General features: G+C 41.0%; 1 protein-coding gene across 1 annotated transcript in view; it reads right to left on the reverse strand.

Moving 5' to 3' along the window:
- The window catches only part of HS6ST1 (heparan sulfate 6-O-sulfotransferase 1), a 293,999-nt gene that overhangs the window by 49,752 nt on the left and 222,406 nt on the right, over positions 1 to 21,841 (reverse strand). The window lies entirely within an intron of this gene.

Genomic DNA, 21,841 nt, shown 5'->3' on the forward strand with positions numbered 1-21,841 from the left:
AAGAAAGAATTGATCTGAAGAAGTCAGAAAAACTTGAGAAGACTCATATGAACTGACACAATGAAGTAAGTGAACCAAGGTCAACTTAGACAATGACCACAATTATGTAAAGGAAAACAACACTGCCAAACATCAGAACTCTGATCAATATAGTTATCCATCTTGACTTCAGAGCACTAATAGTGAAAACATGCCTTCCTTTTCCTCTGAAATGGATGCTTTTAGTCAGCTAATTAGGATGTCATGCCTCCTTTCCCTGTCGTTCAGGACACAGACTGAATCCTGGTAAAGTACCCAGGCTTAGACTTGGAAACATCCTGACTCTCCTGACTGGTCCTTGTTTATGTTTTCCTTCCTATCATGGTTATGGGTGTAATTTCTTGTTGGATTATATCTCAGGAATCCTCCTCGGATCTCTAGTTTGAAGCAAAACTGGGTTGGAAGCATAACCATATTTCTACTTGATTAAAAAGTGACATAGGAAGTTACCTTTCCAACATAATTTCCCACAAGTTCCCTACTGGAAACTTTTGCTGGAAACTCTTTTTGTCACTAGACATATTTCCTCATTTTTTAAAAAGCACACATTGTATTTTCCTGCCTCCAAACCTTAGCTCACATTTTCCCTTGCCTAAAATGTCTTCTTTTATCCTATTCACATACAGAAAGGCCTACCTTAAGTTCCATCTCCTTTATAAAGTCTTCTCTGAGCAGCAGTGTGGTATCACATACATACTGCTTAATTTGGAATCAGAAGACCTGGGCTGAAATCTTGGCTTTATTGCTTATTATCTGTGTGACCTTAAGTAAGCCACTCAATTTGTCTAGGCCTCCATTTCCTTCTCTGAAAAATGAAGAGTTTGGGCTAGTGGCTCTTAATCTATTTTGTGTCTTGGATACCTCTGGCACTTTTCTCTTCCCCCTCTCAGAATAACATATGCTAAATTTCAGCTAAGAGTTAGTGAAGATAAGGGTATTCACAAATTTTCTTTCTCTTTCAGATTCAAGGATGTACTGAAATCTCTCCACAGATCCCTGTGGACCATGGTCATTAGTTAAGGCTCCTAGGCTAGATGGTCTCTAGGGTCCTAGAAGTCCTAGAATTATTCCAGACAACAATCCTTCCTCTAAACTCCTATGGAACTTACTGTCTATAATACCTGAATGGCATGTGGCATACACTAGCTCATAAAAATGACAACATTTATATTATGTTTTAAGTTTTGCAAGCCACTTTACCTTACATCTTTATATTTTTAGCAATCTTTCCACGTGTATATAACGTCCTCCCAATCAGATTTGAGATCCTTCAGATTAAGGGCAATGTCATATTCCTTGGGATCCCTCCCTCGGAGTACCATCAAAGAGATGGGTACATAGTAAATACTTAGTGTTTATTAACTGATTGAAGCCAAAAACTAGCTACATCCCAAAATCTATCAAAGGTACCAATGAGATATCCTTAAACAACAAATTATTTTACGAGATACACTTGGAAATCAATAGGGTTTTGTTTTTTTTTTGTTTAGAAAATCTGACAGATGCCACAGCCAACCTGCTGTATAAATTCCCTCAAAGTACCACAATACTTCATTTCTGCTGGAACTGTTAACTTCAATAAACACAGCCTATCTATTCCACTGGTTGAGAATTGGAATACTGTTGCAAATTCCAGTGGGAACCTGGCTGGACATCCTAACAGCCCTGGAGAGACTTGCTTGTGACGTCAGGAACACTATTGGAGACCACTAGAGATCAGCAAGGCTCTGGAAAGCTCCCAGACTCTGAGAATGCCATATAGCACAGTCCTTGTAACATTAGCCTCAGCTATTCCAGGAAACTTAGCTACAGCAATCAATTCGTAATCACCCAAGGAAAACAGAAGCACCCATTTACTCCAACCTCTCAGTGGAGCAGTATTTCATTGACTTTCAAGTTCTCCCAGTAGAAAAACACATATATAATCAACCAGAATTTACTGATGTATATTTAGTCCTGTGCATATAAGTTATTGGAGGAATAGGGTTAGATACTGGAGCAGAACATGTGCTCCCAGGCCCTAAGGAGCTTACAACATATTTGGGGAGACAACGTGTGTACAAATGAAACAAACCCTCCTACTGAAATTCTTCTCTTTGTTGTAAGACCAGCTTGGGTGCCCTTAGATCAAAGTGATTTCTTACTCTTCAGACTTCTTTAGAGTGCTTTTGTCTGGGTCCTTCTTTTCTGTCTATCTCATCCTACTTTGTATCACATTTATTTGTGTCTGTATATTGCATCTCCCCATAATACTGTAAACCATGAAGGGCAGAATCATTTTTCATTTTTGTATTTCCCGGCACTTAGCTCAGTGCTTTGAGTATAGTTGGCACTTATTGAATGGAATCTATCGCATTTAGGGCAGGGCCTCTTCAACATCTTCTACAAAGGGTTTACAAAGAATCAAACAATGAACATTCTAGCATTCTTTCCCATCTTTTCTCTGCGCACCTCTTCAGTCTGGCACTTGGTTCTATGGACAGTATAGACCCAGTTTTCTCTATCCTGGAAGATCTTACAGATTAGCTGGGGAGGCAAGAAGAAGCAATTGGAAAAAAACAAAACAAAACAAAAGCCCCAAAAGCATCAGTTTGACTGAAGAATCCCTGAAAGCTGCAGCAATCGATTTTCTTTTTCTGTATCTCCTACGAAGTCACGTGTGGGACTGGGCAGGGTAGGTGTTTGAAAAATATCTGTGGACTCATTTCTAATGAGTCCAAACCAAAGTATATAAAACAAACCTGAAGACAATTTACATCTACTGTGTGAAGACTTTCTCTCAAAGGCTGGGGGCATGTGTTCCTTTAATAAATCAGTCGTTTCTGTGTATCCCAGACACATTTCAAATACCTACATAGATCTATAATGTGAGAAGACCTATTCTTGGAGCAGGCATCTGTGACATCTTTCTACTTTAACATACATATATAAAAAAAACTTGGGGGGCAGATAGATGGCGCAGTGGACAGAGCACTGGCCCTGGAGTCAGGAGGACCTGAGTTCAAATCCAATCTCAGACATAGATACTCACTAGCTGTGTGACTCTGGGTAAGTCACTTAACCCCATCTCCTTGCCAAAACAAAAAACAAACAAACAAACAAACAAACAAACAGATAGTAAATAAAACAGGGGCAGCTAGGTAGTGCAGTGGATAGAGCACCAGCCCTGAAGTCAGGAGGACCTGAGTTCAAATCTGGCCTCAGACCAAACACTTGACACTAGCTGTGTGACCCTGGGCAAGTCACTTAACCCCAATGGCCTAAAAATTAAAAAACAAAAACCAAAAAACAAAAAAAACTTGGATGTCAGAGTTGACAAGAGATTTGATTTAAGAGACTGCCTAGGTAGGGTGGCTTCCCCACTTAAGTTCCCTTGTACTTGAAATTCCAAAGGGAAAGCCTCATTATTTGGACTGTTCCTTGGTTTCCTTTTTCAAATAAGCAAATTCCTGTCTATTGAGCTTCCTAAAGTCCTTAATACATTAATGAGAATTAAAGCATCATGTTACGGATGGAAAGTGCTCTAGAGATTACCTAATCTAAGCTTTTTATCATACTTATTATTGGTAGAAAGTATGCTCCTTTCACTCTTGGTTATTTGTATCACTAGCATAGAGGAGGTAATTAATAAATACTTGATTGATTGGAATAAAGGAATGACTGAATAAAGCATTTATTAAGTGCTTACTATATGTAAAGTACCATGTTAATCGCTGGGGATACAAAGAGAACAGTAAAATAGTCCTTGCTATCATGCAACTCACGTTCTAATCTGGGGGACAACAGATACAAAAGGCTTTAGCTTCAAGTCGCATAGGAAAGTCCCATGGTCCTTAGGGGGCAGTGGCAAAAGCAGATGCCTTTCATTAAATCCCTTCATAAACTGGTCCTTTCCTACCTTTTTAGCTGTGTGCTCATCATCAGGTCATTTAATTTCTTTGAGCCTCAGTTTCCACAAATACAAAATGGGAATAATAGTACCTGTTAATCCCTACTTCACGGTGTTATTTTGAAAGTTAAATGAGATAATATATTTAAAGTGATTTACAAATCTTAAAGAACTATGTGAACACCAGCTCTTATTTCTTATACTGTTGCTCCTGTTTGCTATGCCTTTCCTAGTCCTTTCTGTTTATTTAAAGGGAGGGCAGGGGAAGGGAACAAGCATTTATTAAGCACCTACTATGTGCCAGACAGTGTGCTAAGTGCTTTACAAAAAGTATCTCATTTGATTATCACAATAACCTTGGATGGGGCAGCTAGGTGGCGCAGTGGATAGAGCACCAGCCCTGAAGTCAGGACAACCTGAGTTCAAATCTGGACTCAGACCAAACACTTGACACTTACTAGCTGTGTGACCCTGGGCAAGTCACTTAACCCCAATTGCCTAAAAACAAAAAACAAACAATAACCTTGGGAGGTAGGTGTTATTATTAGCAAAATAGCCCACATGTCAGCCAACTCACCTGCCTTGTTTCTTCTCTCTTTTTTCCCTCCCTATCTATTCTATATACATCAAGGCTGAGCTCAAGTTTTGCTTTGTCCATGAAGCCTTCCTTTACCATTTCTATCCATGCTGAATTTTCTCTTTTTTGAACTAATGCATTTGGAGTCCAGTATGGTTGAGATGAGTGGTTTCAAAGTGTGGTCTGCAGAGCCCCATGGGTCCCTGAGACTCTTTTAGGGGGTCTGTGAAGTTAAAACTATATTCATAATAATCCTAAAGTGCTATAAGCGTGAGGCTTCATTTTTTTCATATATTTCAACCAAAACAACATATTATAATAGATCGAATACAAAAGCAGATATCAGAATCTAGCTGTCTTTTATTAAGCCAGACATTAAGGAAATTTGCTTATATATGGAAAACAATGCTGCTCTGTGACTCAGTGTCCCTGTTTTGGCAAGGGTGGAGACAAATTCCAACCAAAAATGGGCCCTCCTGTATTGGGTAGCTCTTTTGGGGCAGTTTTGTTTGCTCTAAGAGAAACATCAGGCACAAGGAGGCTGAAGGCTTCCTGGGAAAGGAAGAGCTCTGCCTCCCATTAAGATTTATACTCAGTGGGTTAAAATGACACAGATTTTTTTAAAAAGGTAATAACAACAACAACAAAGTACCACATCTCAGTTAAGAGGCGCTCCAAGTTATCTGGGAGCCAATTCACTATAGGATTGGGGACTGACAATCTCTCCGGAACCAAGCTTCTCCACCTCAGCAACACTTTATGTCCACCTGCTATTTACAGGAAGCAGAGAGCTGTGTGAAAAAACGGAAAGATTCATAAAACCTTCATTGCTTCAAAGCAACTACCTTAGGGCACTTGCTTTCCAGCAAAATTGAGTAATGGCTGCCTCAAGGGGTAGGAGCTCTGAGCTCCAAACTGATATTGGGAATAAACCCACCCCCTCAACAGGCTCCAAGGCCTTCTCTGCTAATTGCTATCTTTGGCTAGTAAGTGTGTTGAGACTTACCTTCCCACACGTTGGGCAACGGGGCTCTCCCCCACCCGCCATGCAAGAATATGTTGGCTTTTTGCCTAAACTAAACAACACATGGTAGTTGGAATTTTGAAATAGCCTTGATAACAGACTCCAAGTATATTGGAAATCCTACTTTTCTGGCCCTATGCTAAATTTATTCTTTTGTTACTTTAAATTTCATGGTTAGGTCAGAGCCACATGCTGTATCCTAAATCCTAGTCCTCTAGCCTGTGACTGTCATTATAACTATTTTCTATTCTTCATTCAGAAGCCTGCCTATCTTTCCCCTTCCTCTCAGTCATCTGGTAACCTCTTTTTGGTATTCAACTGGAATCACAAGACCTGAGTTTTAATTCTGTCTCAGACACTCCCTAGCTGGGTGATCCTGGGCAAGTCAATCTCTCTGTGCCTCAGTTTCCTCATCGGTAAGATGGGGATAATGATAGCACCTCTTCACAGGGTTGTTGTGAGGATCAAATGAGTTAACAAATATAAAGCACTTTATAAGAGCTGAATTTAAAATCTATATAAATGCTAGCTACTATTATTATTAGGGTCCTTTTTTCAGTCTCACATGTTCCATAATCTTCTCTAATTTCCTCTTTCTTTAAAACTTTCTGTGTCCCATATACTCAGAACTACACTGCCAGCTTCCTGACAATGGATGCTAATAAGGTAATAAAATAAATTAATCCCTGCTAATATGTAATTCCATCTGGGGCTAATATATTTTTCAAGGGAGGACTTAACCTTTTAAGTAGTAGAATTCCAGGTCCTGCGTCAGGCAGGTCAGTACCATATTTTTGATTGGGGAGGCTTGTTTGGGCACCTTTCATATTTTACAAAATAGGCAGCCACTTATTCTGCCTGTACTCAGGATTGGGCCAGTCCAGAAATACTGAATATATCTTAGATTTCACATTTTCCTTCTCAGTAGCATAATCTGGAGTTTATCAGAAAGGAGGGGAAGGAACCTTGGGGATTTAGTTCACTCCTTTTGTTTTAAAGATGGGAAATTTGAACCTAGAAAGGTCATATGACTTGCCCAAGGTCACAGAGCAAATCGGTGTCTAGAACCTAGAGCTTTGGATTTCCAAGGCAGTCGCCAATGCTCCCCTTGTTGTAACACTCCAAACTACAGCCGTAACAAGATCTCTGGTGGTCTCTATTTTTTTTCTTGATCCTTTGCACAGTGCCTGGTATAGAGTAAGCACTTAATAAATGTTTTTGGACTTGTCTTGTTGACTTTACCCTCGTTTCCCATTATGGAGTCTTCCTTTCAACTTTCCCCTTAAACACATAATGAGTTCTTGTAACAAGTTCTTCTGTAAAGAAAAAAATCCTTTCATCTTTCAATGTTGTTATCTCATTTATTTATTATAAATTTGTTATACTATCTGTGTAAACTTGGGCAAATTGCTTTACTTTGTGGGTCTTCACTTCCTTGTCTATAAAATAAGGAGGAATAGGCAGTGTGGGGCAATGGATGCAATACTGTATTTGGAGTCAGAAGACCTGGATTCGAGTCCCAGCTTCAACTTTCTTAGCTATGTGACCATGGGCAAGTCACTTAACCTCTCCGAATTTTAGTTTCTTAGTCTATAAAATGAGGAGACTAGACCAGATGACCTTGAACACTAGAACCAGAGAATACAGGTTTGAGCTAGAAAGGACTTTAAAGATCATATAAGTCCATCCACCTCATTGAATGAAGAAATGAAGCCCAGAGAAGTAAAGGGATTTGCCCAGGGTTAAGTCAAGATTAGAACCCAGGCCTTCTGACCTAAAGACCAGAACTTTCTTCTGCAAGTTGGGAAATCTATTAAATAAAACCAGATTTTTCCTTATTTGCTTTATTTAAAGTAAACTATCATTATATCCAAAGAGTTATAAAACTGTGTATAGCCTTCAACCTAGCAATACCTATTAGGTCTTTTCCCCAAGGTGATCAGGGAAAAAGGAAAATAACGCATATGTTCTAAAATATTTATAGCAGCTTTCTTTGTGGTGGCAAAAAACTAGAAATTGAGGGGCTGCCCATCTACTGGGGAAATGGCTAAACAAGTTGTGATATATGATTGTGATGGAATACTATTGTGCTGGAAGAAATGATGAATAGGTTGATTTTAGAAAAAACATGGAAAGACTTGCATGAAATAATGAAGAATGAAATGAGCAGAACCAAGAGAATGCTGTATACATAATAGCAATATTGTCTGAAGAATAACTGTGAATGACTAAGTTATTTTGAGTACTATAAATACTCAAATCAGCTACAAAGATCCTATGAAGGAAGATGCTATCCACCTCCAAAGAAAGAACTGATAAATATAAGTATGCATAGTATGGTTATGTATTTTACACATATATATGTATAGATATACATATATACACACATACACACACGAGAACACACACATACATCTGTATGAAATGGTGGCCTTCTCTAGTGTGGGGTGGGGTGGGGAGGGAGGGAGACAGTTCAGAACTTAAAATGTAACAAAAAAAATTAAATTAAAAAAATAAAAGAAACTATCCTTTCAGAGGCACTTTCTGGTAAAGTATACAAAAATGAAGCTATACTTACCTTTAGTGATACAAAATGAAATCTCTCTCTATTTTCTCACTTGATCCATGAATCACCCAATGTAGCTCTACAACACACTGGAAGGCTACCCATCTCCACTCCCAATTCCTTGTAATATTATAGATGGCATCAACACAGCACTTGGGCTGTCCATTTATTGTTTTATTTTTAACATGTGACCAGTCCTCTTCCCTTTGTTGTAATACAGCTCTTCAATATATCTATTCTCATGTACATGTATATGTATATATGTGATATACAAAGATATTCTAATCATATACTACTATATGAAGACTGTGGCATAATATATCACATATACAGAATGCATTTAAATGACCACATAGTCAATACTGGACAATAACCAGACCTGTGCATTGGGAACCCTATGTAAAATATATATATGTATGTATGTGTACATATATGTATGTATGTGTAGGTATACACACACACACACACACACATTTCATGTGAAAGTGTATCTAAGCCGGTGTTGTATGCACTTTAACCTGAGTTTGGACATTTAAATTTATGAAAAGATTAAAAAAGAAAGTCTGTCACATGGATAAATGTGAGGTAAAGATCCTAGGACTCAATTCAGAGGACTGTTCTCAGTGCCCAGAAGGGCCAGACTTTGTAGGCGGGCAGGGAAAGGGAATTACAGAGCCTGAAAGATGTGCCAGGAGAATGCCCCAGTGGGCTTGCAGTGCTCAGGGCTTTAAGCCATCAATTTGCACAGATTAGGCAAAACTGGAAGTCACTGCTCTAAGAGCTCTGATTTATTCCTTAAAACCCTTCTTGGCTTGTCGCCATTAGACACTAGGCAAGAGATTAGAATTACTGGTGTCTGATGGCTCCTCCTGCAAGGAATGTGAGGGGAAAAGTGGCAGATCTGAATCATTAGGGGACATTTTCATTTGACTCTTATATTTTACAAAAATATACTTTTGAAAACACAAACAGACTGCAAATTACCCAGTAAGAGTTTTGAATCCGCTGAAGGTATGATTTTCTCAGAAGATAAACTCCCCCCCTCCCCCATTCCCTATAATTTTCTAATGCTTCCAGGTAGTTACCTTGTCTCATATACCGGCAGGGCTAACTTCTCTGTGAAACTGTAGAGTTGACAAAGTTTCTCTTTGACTGCCAACCCCCCCTCCAATCTCCCAGTCTGGTGCCCAATTCTTTCATGCTATTTATTACCCAGACCTACCTGCCCTTTTCTTCCTGGAAACTACCATACTCTCAAGTTATCTTCCCCCAACCCTTCACCTCCTATCAAAGATGCCCTCTCCCTCATTTCTACCTTTCAGAATCTTCAAGATTCTCAGTTTCAGTCTCACTTCCTCCATGAAGAAGAAATAACCATACCATTACCCTCCTCCTCTGCCCATCTCTGCCTCAATCTAGCTTGTGTTAGATTTATTTGTATACACACTGTATTCATCCAGCAGAATATAAGCTCCTTCAAGTTGGGCTATTTTTGTCTTGGTATTTCTAGTATCTAGAATAGTATATTAATAAATTACACTGAATTGAAAAAAAATCCCATTCTCTTTGGACTGGGGTGAGGGAACCTGTGGCGTTCAGGCCACATATGGCCCTCTAGGTCCTTAAGTGGGGCTCTTTGACTGAATCCAAATTTCACAAAACAAATCCCCTTAATGAAAGGATTTGTTCTGTAAAACTTGGACTCAGTCAGAAGGTCGAACCCAAGGACCTAGAAGGCCACAGGTTCCCCACCCCTGCTCTGGAACCTTATCTTAGCTGTTCAGAGAAAAACTGATAAATCAATTCATATCATAGTACTAACCAAGGATAACAGGTTTACTAATAGCTTTTCTTTCTTTTTTTTTTTTTTTTGGTTAGACAATGGGGTTAAGTGATTTGCCCAGGGTCACACAGCTATTAAATGTTATGTGGCTGAGGCCGGATTTGAACTCAGGTCCTCCGGAATCCAGGGCTGGTGCTCTATCCACTGTGCCACCTAGCTGCCCTACTCATAGCCTTTCAGAAGGATTTGCATTTGAAGCTCAGGTTTTCTACAATCAAAAGAAATAACGAGGCAGACTAGGAACCTGTCTAAACCAGAAGTCAGTATTTCTAGCTTTGCTTTATGTTGCAGTATGGCCATGGGCACAACCCAAGCTCTTTAGTTTAATCAGTTTAATCAGTAAAAGGAGAAGGTTGGACTAGATATTCTTAAGATTTTTTATGGGAGGGGAGAGAAAAAATTTACATGATTAATTTGTTATATGTTTAAAAGGAATAGCAAGTTGTACATAATAGATTTGCAGTTTCACATGCAATCATCTTTTTATTATTCTTCTGTTACGGAAATGTTTATTTCATCAGTTAAAAATAAATAAAATATAAAAAGATCTCTCAGAGCTCTGATTTTCTATGATTTTAAGCCCTAACCATACCCTTGTACTACTTACCGATTATACAAACCCAGTCCTGTACTCCACAGGGCTGGCCTTATAAGTAGGCGGAGTAGATGGTCACCTCTTTGGTACGATTGTGAGGGTTGTAATAAGGTCCCCTCTTTTTTCATTACTCAGTCTTTTCTGTTTCTGAAATTCTACCAACTAAAAACCTTGGGAAGGGTTTCCAGCCATCCACATCTTAGAATAAACTTGCTTAAAGATGGATTTCTTCAAAACATCCAGTTTAAGGTTTACTACTGATAAACAGGGGTCTTGATTGGGGGAAGGGTATGAATCAAAGGTTCATAGATGTAGAGCAAGAAGGGATGTCTCATTTTACAGATGAAGAAACTGAAGCCAAGGGAAGTGAAGTTACTTGTCCAAGGTCATACTGGTGGTAAGTGCCAGAGATAGGATTTAAACATGAGTACCTTTGACTCCAGGATTTAGTACTATTTTCACTGTATGACAATCAGTGAGAAGAATGACAGAATTGGGCTTAGATTAGGCATAGAGATAGGCAGCATGCAGAGTGCACAAAGGGATAGACTTCTTAATGTGAATTTTTATAAATACACACATTTTAATATCAGAGAATTCTTCTCACCAGGGAAAGAATGCACTAATTTTATAAGTCAAGCTGCATGTTTTACAATGAAGGTCCTGTCTTAAGATTTGGAACAGGTAATTTTGGACCACGGTGAAGTTCGGATGAGTGTGAGCCTGGGCTGGGGTTCACAATGACTCCACCCACAACTTCCACCTAGACATTCCTGAGTAGATGCTGTTGTCCCATTACTCAGTATCATGCTAGACGGTCTCAGGAAGCTTCTGGGACCCCACCCAAGACACTCCTCTTCTCCAGCTCAGAATAAAACCCAGGGAGCCCCACCTGGTCCAGGGTCTATACATTAGGACTTTTAGTCTGCACTGCTCCTCTCCCAGCTGTGCCCAACATCTCAGAAGTTGTGAGGATAGGGAAAGTAAAGTGACCAGAAATCCTGTTCTTTAGGTATCCTATAGTTCTCCAGGGTGGCCTGAGTGGAGAAGTACAGTCCAGGGCAGGTCTTAACCTTGGATAAAGTTTTGAAGCTGGCAGATGATCCAGCATCCGCTGGCTGTGGTAGGATCAGAGCATGTGGATGACTGGTTTTGCCCAATGGTGCCCTTGCCACGGGGGTAATTCCTGGGCATGTTCATTGGCTCTTGGGGATATGGAGAGAAGCCTGCAGGCCCACAGAGAAGGCAGGAGAGGCAACATTTGCTTTTAGGAATATCACAGACATCCTGTAGGCTTTATTTCAAAGCACTTTCAAAAACACGTCATCCAAGTGTCCAATAGTCCTCTAAGGTAGGTGGAGCAGGGAAGGTTACCTTCATTTGACAGGGAAATACAGACACTGAGGAATCAAGTAACTCACCCAAGAATATACAACGAATAGGGTCAGAGCCAGGATTAGAACCCAGGCCTTCCAATTCCTTGTTCCTCACTCCTTCCACTAGGTAGCATGGCGTAATAAAAAAGGATTTGGACTTTGAATCAGGAAACCTGGGTTTGAGTCCCAGCTCTGGTACTTAAAATCTATGTAGTTTCGGGAAAATAATTTGACCTCTCTGACCTTCAGTTTCCCAGTCTGTAAAATGGGCATCATAATATTTGCACTAATTCACAGAGTCGTTTTGAGAATGGTAATCTGTAATCCTTAAAGCACCACAGAAATGTGAGCCATTACTTTACTGCCTTCCTTTTCCTGGATCTACTGCTCATACGCTCTTAAGGGATGTTGCACAAGAAAGACAGACATACACACAAACACAGCTGTCCAACTCTTCCTTTCTGAAACACCGTCCTTCCACATCAGCAGGCCCTGAGATCCCTCCTGGGATTCAACCCCTCCCTGGCCTTGCCATGGACTGTGGATCCCTTTCTTGTCTTCCCAACAGGCTCACACAATACCCTGTGGCTTGGGGTTCATATCAGGGCCAATATCCTTTTCTTTCTAGTGAAAAGGATTCTAAAGCAATGTCATGTCTTAGAAACTACACCTTGCTACAAGATAAGACAGAACCCTTTCACTCCTCACAAGGGCCCAGGAAAGCTGGGAGCTTTTGAATGAGTAATGCAACCTTACTTGGAGGCCCTGGAAAGAGATAGATAGACAAACATCTTTACAGTTTGAGGATCTGCCCGGTTTCCCTTCTCTGATGGGCAAATACTAGGCTTAGGGCAATGCTCACAGAAGCCCTTTCATTTAAGAGTTGTAAGGGGACATAAAGTCAGTAGGAAAAAGTTACTGTGCAACAGTATGCTTTTTGGAGAAAGTGAGTTAGATCATTTTGCAGTCTCCAAAGTCCTGCTGCCCAAAGGGAAGGATATATATAAAAAGAGAATGCACAATTGTAATAAAGCCAGTGATAGAATGGTAGAGGTGGAATCTAGTCAAGCCTTCTTGTTTTGCCTCAGATAAGTTAACAGAGGTCCAGGGAGGTCAAGTAACTTGCCTGAGGTTGGAAATCTTATTTATTCAATGCTCTTTTCCACCAAAGACCTCTGTCAGACGAGGCAAACTGTGGTCTTCTCAGTCTATCCAAATGCTACCTATCCTTCAAGGTTCAGCTCAAGGCCCACTCCTTTGTTGAAGCTTTCCCTGATTACTCTGGCTCAAGTTGACCTTTCCCCTCTATAAAACTCTTCTTTTCTATAGAACTTATTGTTTGCGTCTCTCATTTTGACATTTAATCATGTGCTTCCTTGAATTATTATTTCAGGCATGAATTATTGCTTCAAGGGCATAAATTCTGTCTAGTAGCCTAGATTTTAGGCAGGGACCGCATCTTCTTCTCCTAAATAACCTGGTCATTCTAGCAAACGGATGAACACAGGGATGAACTCTCTAGCATACATGAGGTATTAGAGAGAGGCTGGTTGAGCTGAACTGAGTAAACCTCACACAACCGCAGGGGTGCATGGTTTGCCTCTCTCATTACATAAAACAGATGTCTATAATGTATATCAGATGCTTTATAAATTGTGGTACCTTATCTTATATTACTCCCCTCCATTTATTCTACATTCTAGCCAAAACTGACTTGCTACCTTCCCATACACATTTACCACATGCTTCCCTGCCTCTTCATTTTTCTCATGCTATTGTACATGCTCTTGAATTTCTACCTATCCTGTCCAATTCCACCTTTTCTGGGACTCCTTCCTCTGGTCCGCCATTCAGTACTGACCTTCCTACCCCTCTGGACATTCCATAGCACTCTGCATCTCTCTAATGCATCTCTTATGTGTTATTGTTATTTTCTATGTTCACAGACCCTACTAGAGGGTAAACTTCATAAAGACAGGGACTTTATCCCAGAACCTAGCATTCAGCTCTATGTTGTTATTCAGTCATGTCCAACTCTCTGTGACCCCATCTGGGGTTTTCTTGGCAAGGATACTGGAGTGGTTTGCCATTTTCTTCTCCAGCTCATTTTACAGATGAAGAGAATGAGGCAAACAAGGTTAAGTGACTCTCCCAGGGTCACCCAGCTAGTAAGTGTCTAAGGCCAGAGTCTTCCTGACTCTAGGCCTGGCACTCTATCCACTGTACCACCTAGCTGCCCCACTGAGCTCTATAGGTGCTTAAGATAAAAAGTCTGGGAAATTGTTGTTGAATTGAATTAAAAGGAATGGATGAATGGGTATTATCTTGCCTGGGACACTGGAATTATAACATGAATGAAGCCAAGAGTGCCATTCTACAGAAAAAAAGGCTACTCAGTGAAGAACTCAGTCTCATCCTTTTTTTTTTTTTTTAACCAATGCTAGCTTTCAGAATGAGACACAGCATCAAGTGTGATGGTGCACCCTTGTAATTCCTACTACCAGGGAGGCTGAGGCTGGAGCTCATAAGCTCAGGAGTTCTGGGCTGCAGCAGGCTATGACAGCTGGGTGTTTGCACTAAGTCTGACACCCACTGGGTGAGCCCGCTGGGAGCAGGGTCTGGGCAAAGAGGCAAAATGTCCCAAGCTAAGGTGGGAAACAGAGCAGGTCAAAGCTTCCATGCCAGTCAGTAGTGGGATCTGGCTGTGAATAGTTCCTGCACTTCTGGCCTGGTTGAGATGGGAAGACCCAGTCTTATTAAAAAAAGAAAAAAAAAAAAGAATGAAGGCCCATGACCTGAAATGAACATTCTTATCCAATGTTTTACTGAGATGTCAGTCCGTCCTGGCGACAGTCTCCCAAAATATTTGGCTAGCTTGTTTCATGAAGGACAGAGCCTCTGGCATGAAAACAGAAGGCCTCCATCAGGCCTGCCCTGGCAGCTCCTATTCCCCAGCACAGGAACAGCAAGGCAGCAGGGGGCAGGCATGTGGCCAGCCAGGCAAGCCCCCAGCTGCCTCCTGAATAAACATAACCCCAGCTGCCCATGGAGACCTGCTGCTTCCCTAGGTATATGTGGAGTGGGAAGCTTCACTGAAGCATGGCACCGTGGGGAGAGCAAAGGAAGCTAAAAATGATTTCTCTTGGACAGGTGACATACTTGGGCAAACAGAACCTCAGCCTCTACCTGAGTTAGGGAGTAACAGAAAAGGAAAGACAAAAAAGGGAACAATACAACTAAGTCACCCAGTAGTCTCTTATCTCACTGCAACCTGTTCCATTTTTCAAAGTGGTTTCACATCTGTTCTCATATGATGCTCCGACTTGCTCTCTTAGATAAGCGTGACAAATTTTGTGATTTCCGCTTTACCTATGGGGAAACTGGATCCTAGAAAAGTTAACTGACCCTATTGTGGCCATGCAACCTGTGAGCTATACAGCTCAAACTTGAACCCAGAGCTCTTCCAGTCCAGTAAGATTCCTTTTTTTACTCTATCACAATGCCAAGATCTTGGTTGGAATGACCTAGGAAGTCATTTTTCCTCTCTAGGTCTCAGTTTCCTCACCTGTAAAACAAGGGGCTTGCATTAGATTTGCTCTAAGGTCCTTTCTGAAACTAAAATCCCATGATCCTAAATTAAGAAATTTTTTTGAAGATAAATAGCATTTTCTAATTCTGAGAGTGATCTGTAAATTAGTCCCATCACTCATTCAGACCAGCCTTTCCCTAGATTTCTCCACTGATGGAAGTCTAAACAGAATATTCAAAGGCAGGAAAGGATAGAAAAGGGATATCAAAATTACAGTGGAGAGGAGTTTGAGAAGGGAGGAGGCCTGCTGGAGGTGGTAAAGTAAGAGGGCTGGTGCTTAGGTGCTCAGAGAACAAGGAGGACAGCTGGAACAACGAAGTTCGCAGTCTCCTGAGGGGCTGGGGGAAGAGGGAAGGCCCCTGTGTAAGACTCTACAACAACAGCAGGGGCCACCCAAACAATCCACGTCTCTTGAAGACGCTAGCTGGGGATTACATGCTAGCATTAGCGTCAAAGCCCCGTCAGCTGGAAAAATTAATGAAAAGTTGCCGACACTAATCATGTAAAAGGCAGCCCCTCTCCCTGAATGCTTGCTGTGATGTGAGGGAGGGGGAGGTAAATTAGACAGCCTTTCCTTGTTACTGGCAATCCTGGAGAGACATGAAACACATACATTTGCTGCCTGTGATATGAGGTGATTCCCTGTACTGTCTGGGTCGGTGCAGCCTGAGGGAGCATTGTACAGAGGCAGATTCTGCAGCCCTGTCCTCTCTCCTTTCCCAGAGGAAAAAAAACAAAACTGTTTTTTTCCATGTTAACATATTTGCAGATCTCAGGCAGAGATGGATGGTTAATCAGTACTTTAAATAGTTGCTCACCACAATGGGAGGGAAGTCCTGCCGGGTGCCAGTGTTTAACTATTTATTTATACAAGACTACCAATGTCCAAGCATGACATTCTGAGAAGATAGAAACAAACAAAAATAGCTAGAACTGATGAATGCTTTAGAAACATTCAAGTAATGATAATCACAATAAGAATACCTTAAGTTTAGATAGTGCTTTACAATGTTCTTGCATTCATTGTTTTCTATCCTATGCTTAACACAGTGCTTGGCATTGAGTAGGCACTTCATAAATGTTAATTCCCTGTGACTGTGACGACTGTATTCAGCGTCCTTGGCGTAGGAGGAAAAACAGTGGCTCTGTGGTCAGGAGACCTGGGTTCTGGTCCTGGCCAGTTTCTGCCTTCTTCTATTAATTTACTCCGTGCCCCTGGATAAGTCAACTCTTTGGACTCAAGTTTCCTCATCACTAAAATGAGGGAGCCCCTCATCCTATTATTCCTCTTTCTATAATTTTTTTTTTTTTTATAAATCTTTCCTTGAACAAAAAGACCCTGAAGTTTGCTCCCAGGGAGGTGGGAAGTAAGACTCCTATCTCGAGTGTTTTGTTTGTCCTGCTGTGATCACCTCCTGGTCAGATCACAGCCAGATTAGCTGATCTGTAAGATTCCTTCCAACTCTGAGAATATTTGAGATCTGACCATTGTTATTCACACGTATTAGACTATGATTAAAAAGAAACAATAATACTTTATAATTGTGTCACTTTTGTGCCCCAGTCATATCAGTTTTGTGTTGTTTGTTGTTGTTACACAGTTGTTTCACTCGTGTCTGACTCTTCATGATCCCATTTGGGGTTTTCTTGGCAAAGACACCGGAGTGGTTTGCCATTTCCCTCTCCAGCTCATTTTACAGATGAGTTTCTTGCCCAGGGTCACCCAGCTAATAAGTGTCTGAGGTCAGATTTGAACTCAGGTCTTCCTGACTCCAGGCCCAGCGCTCTATCTATTGCATTACATTAATTTAATCCTCATAACGCCCCTGCAGGTAAAAAGATCAGGGATTGTTATCCTTGCTTGGAGATACTGCAAAATCAAATGATATGTCAAATCATATGTAAAGTGCTTTGTAAACTTCAAAGAACTCTATAAATATTATGTCCTATTATAATTATATCACATATGTGACAGAGTGGTTAAGCAATTTGTTACACAGCTATATGGCAAGTCAGTGACATACCTAGGACTAACAATTCATGTCTTCATATTCAGAATCCAGTGCTATGTTCCTATGATGTTACTCAACTATCCTGGTATTCTTGCCACCCCCCCTTCTATTGTTTCGCAGTGTGTGTGGTAGGGACGGGTAAGGTTGGCTCAGAAACAATTCAATCCAACTGTTGCCAGCACTCTCAGCTGTCCCTCCCTGTTTACATGGTCCAGTCTGCAAGTGAGAGTAGTTCTGGACTCCACAACCAGCTCTGCCTAGACCGTTGTGAACACCAGAGGCATTCAGTCGTCACAAGCTGTCAGGCAAATCAGTAAGGATTCACTAAGCACCTACTGTGCTCTCAACTGTGCCCGTACCAACTGTGAGGGATTCATAAGAAGCACTGGTCTTCCTGCTTCCACAGACTCTCCCCTAATCCATCCTCTGCACAGCTGATAACATAATCTGCAGGAGCCCGGGCTGAACGCAGTGCTACCTTGCTAAGCAGCTTTCAATGGCTCTAAAATTGCACATTAGCCTATAGGATAAGATACAAACTCAGCCTGAGATGGAAGGTCCTCCACCATCTGGCTCCCAACTGCCTTTCTTGCACAGTTTCACACTCTCCTGCACAAACAATGCATTCCGGTCCCTGCTCCCTGCTCCCTGATCAGGCCACTTTGTTCTGGCCTCTGGGTATTCACACCAGCTGCTTCCTCATACCCTTACTCCTCATCTTTAACTCTCAGAATCCTTGCCTTCCTTCAAAGCTCATTCACATGCACCTCCTCTGTGAAGTTTTCCCAGATTCTCCCAGTTGTTACTGTTCTCTCTCTCCTCAGCGTTCCTTGGGTTATATGTATTTGTGAACTTATTGTATCTCGCTAGTAGAATGTTAAGTGGGCAGCTAGGTGGCTCAGTGGATAGAGTGCTGGGCCTGGAGTCAGGAAGACCTAAGTTCAAATGTGACCCCAGACATGTATTAGATGCAAGTCACTTAACCTCTGTCTGCCTTAATCCACGGGAGAAGGAAATGGCAAACCATTCCAGTATTTTTGCCAAGAAAACCCCAAGGATAGTATTAGCGTGCTACAGTCCACAGCGAAAAGAACAGTTGAACACGATTGATTGACTGACACAACAACAACAACAACAATAACAATAACAACAGAATGTAAAGTTGAGGGCAAGAGCCATCTTGTTTTTTGTCTTTGTATGGCTAGTGCCTAATAAAGTACCTTGTATATAGTTGGTACTTAATAAATGCCTTTTGAATTGAATCAGTTTGAAGATGAGGCCCTTGCCCTCACAGAGCTCACACAATCCAGATGGGAGACTAACATATACAAAACAGAGATGACTATAACTCAAGTGCGTTTGGCTCATCTTCTGCCTTTGCATCACCCCCTTTCTCTCCTCTCTTCTTCCTCTAATCTTGCCTTACCACCTCCCATCTACCAAAAAACAAAGCTGGGCTTTTTAGCTCCATCTCTGGAATAGAAACAGACATCAGAAGCATCATGTAAAATAACCAGCCCCATACACAATCACAGCCACTAATAATCTCTTTAGCCAGGTTTTGTCCAGTCTGGAAGGGCTGGCTCTTTGAATCTCCATTCACAGAACTCCATTCTCCGTCCAAAAGCACCCCTGGGGAGCCCAGTGGGGAGCTCCCTTTCCCTGACTTGCCGGCTACACTTCCCATCTTGCCATTGGTTAGTCCCTGCTCCCCATATTCCCTTCCCCACCCCCCCCAGCTTTTTTTCCTTTCTTTGGTCCTATGAAAATACTCTATAGGGACTTGAAAGTGGGTGGGTGTTTGTGTCTAGGCATTTCTGTAGAAGGAATTTGGGGGTTAGGGATGGGGCTTTCTCCACCATTTCTCAAGTCACCTTTTTGGATCCAGGTCAAGTCCAAGTGAGTCTAGGAAAGAATTAATCACCCCACATACTCTGTTTTGCCCTATTATAGTACTTAATAACTTAGCTGCTTTCTCTCTGCATAAGTCCTACATGAACTTGTTAATTTTCCCAGCATTCCCTAGAGGGAGGCAGCCAACATGCAGAAAGAGTTCCATTGTGCAGAGAGTAGACTGAGGCCCCAGAGAAGTTAAACAACAGATCATGTGTTCCTGTGACAAGGAAAGGCTTCTATTTGGGGTATAGTACTGGTAGATCAGTGGGTAATAGTATGTGTGCAAAAAAAGAACATTAATAAAACATTTTTTAAAATCCCCCAAAGAAAACAGAAGTACAGAAGGGGACACAAATAGAACAATTTTGCTACTACTTTCGTTAGATATTATATATGTGCATGTCATATGTATTATATATACATACATACATAGACACAGAAAGACAGACAGACACACATACATACATATATACATAAATATACATGTATCTATGTATATTCATGGGATAGCTAAGTGGCACTGGGCTTGGAGTCAGGAAGATCTGAGTTCAAAATTGGCCACAAACATTTCCTAGTTGTTAGACCCTATGCAGTTACATCACCTCTGTCTGCCTCAGTTTCCTCATCTGTTAAATGGGGATTAAAAATAGCACCTACTTACCAGGTTGTGAGGATCAAATGAGATAATATTTGTAAAGTGTTCAGCACAATGTCTGGCACTTAATAGATGCTACATAAATGCTAATTGTGATTATTATTATTATTATTATTAATTGCTACTACTTGGACCTCAAACTTAACTCATTCTCTTCTTCCCTATACCTATCTCATCCTCTTGGCTTCTCTATTTCTGCCAATGGTACCACCATTCTTCCCAGTTACCCCATTTCAGAACCTTGAGTCATCTTTTACTATCTATATTACTAATGACAAAACCAAACTATATAACAGAAGTTCAGTTTCTTATAAAATCTTCTTTCTTGTTCTTTTTACATAGAGAAGTTTGTTTTTGTGGATGATATTTAAATTCATAATACGAAATAAAATTAAGAAAAAAAATTAAGCAACAAAGCCTGAACAGTTGGGGCAGCTGAGTGAGAAATTTCCTGGGCAATCTAGGGAATCTCTGTTAGAAGACAAACCTTCTTATCTGGAATATGGTCACATAGTAGAAAGAGCCCTGGACTTGGGATGAGAAGACTGGACTTGGAGTTTTGCTCTACCACTTTCTGGCTGCATGACCATAGCCAAAATTACTTTTTTTTCCTAAACTTTAATCTTCTCATATATAAAATGGGGATAATAATACCTATTTCATGGGGTAGTTAGGAGGAGAATAAACTGTTCATTCCATAAATGTGGATTATTTTGTTATTGTTATAATGTTCACATCCTCCCTTGGCTTTTGTGACACTGTTCCCAGGTTCTTTTCTGACTTATCTGGTGGTTCTTGCATCCCCAGGGTGAGTATCTGTCCTAGGCTTTCTCTTCTTTCTCTCCTCTCTTTCCTTTTGTGATGTTTTCTCATGGGTTCAATTAACATCTTTAAGCAGACATGATGACCATCGCTATATCTCTAGTCCCAATCTCACCCCTGAGATCCAGTCTCAGACTTTCAGCTACCTGTTCGGGCATTTCAACAGGGATCTCAAACTCAACTCATTTTCTTCTTCCCCATGTCTCCCTCATCCTCTTGGCTTCTCTATTTCTGCCAATGGCACCACCATTCTTTCCAGCTATTCAGTTTTAGAATCCCGAATCATCTTTCATTGTCCCCTAGCCCTCAGCCCTGATGTCAAATTATTTGCCAAGTCTTACTGAGTTTCTCTCTCTCTCTCTCTCTGTCTCTCTCTCTCTCATGTGTCCTCTGATCTTCACTCAGACTTCTACCACCCTAGTTCAGGTTCTCAACACCATTCACTCAGACTAATGCAATTGTCTCTAAGACTCCCTGCCTTCAGACTCTTCCCTCTCTGACCCAATCTCTACAGAGCTACGAAAGTAAGTTTCTTAACTCACAGGTCTGATTGTGCCATTTTCCTAATTCAAACAAAAATAACTTTTGGTGACTTGCTGTTGCCTAAAAATTAAATACAAACTCTTTGATCTGGCTATTACGGCTCTTCACAGTCTGCTTCCTTCATAACTTTCTGGTCTTATTTCATGCTGCTCCTTTTTACACCCTCTCTGTTCCAGTCTAAGTGGATGCTGGTTGTTCTTCAAACTTGTTTTGGACCAGTCTTGCATTCTGGGTCATGCTCCATACCTAGAAGACAATCCCTCTGTGTCTCCAGCTTTTGAAATTTTTGTGTTTCTTCAATGTTCAGCTCACATGCCAGCTCCTACAGGTGGCCTCTCCTGATTGTGAATGTGCTGAAAATTTGTGTTTTGTTTTGGTTCTAATGTTTGCATTTATTACGGATTTTATTTGTTTT

Source organism: Vombatus ursinus, unplaced genomic scaffold (assembly GCF_900497805.2).
Source record: "Vombatus ursinus unplaced genomic scaffold, bare-nosed wombat genome assembly UNPS02010548.1, whole genome shotgun sequence".
NCBI classification, from domain to species: domain Eukaryota; kingdom Metazoa; phylum Chordata; class Mammalia; order Diprotodontia; family Vombatidae; genus Vombatus; species Vombatus ursinus.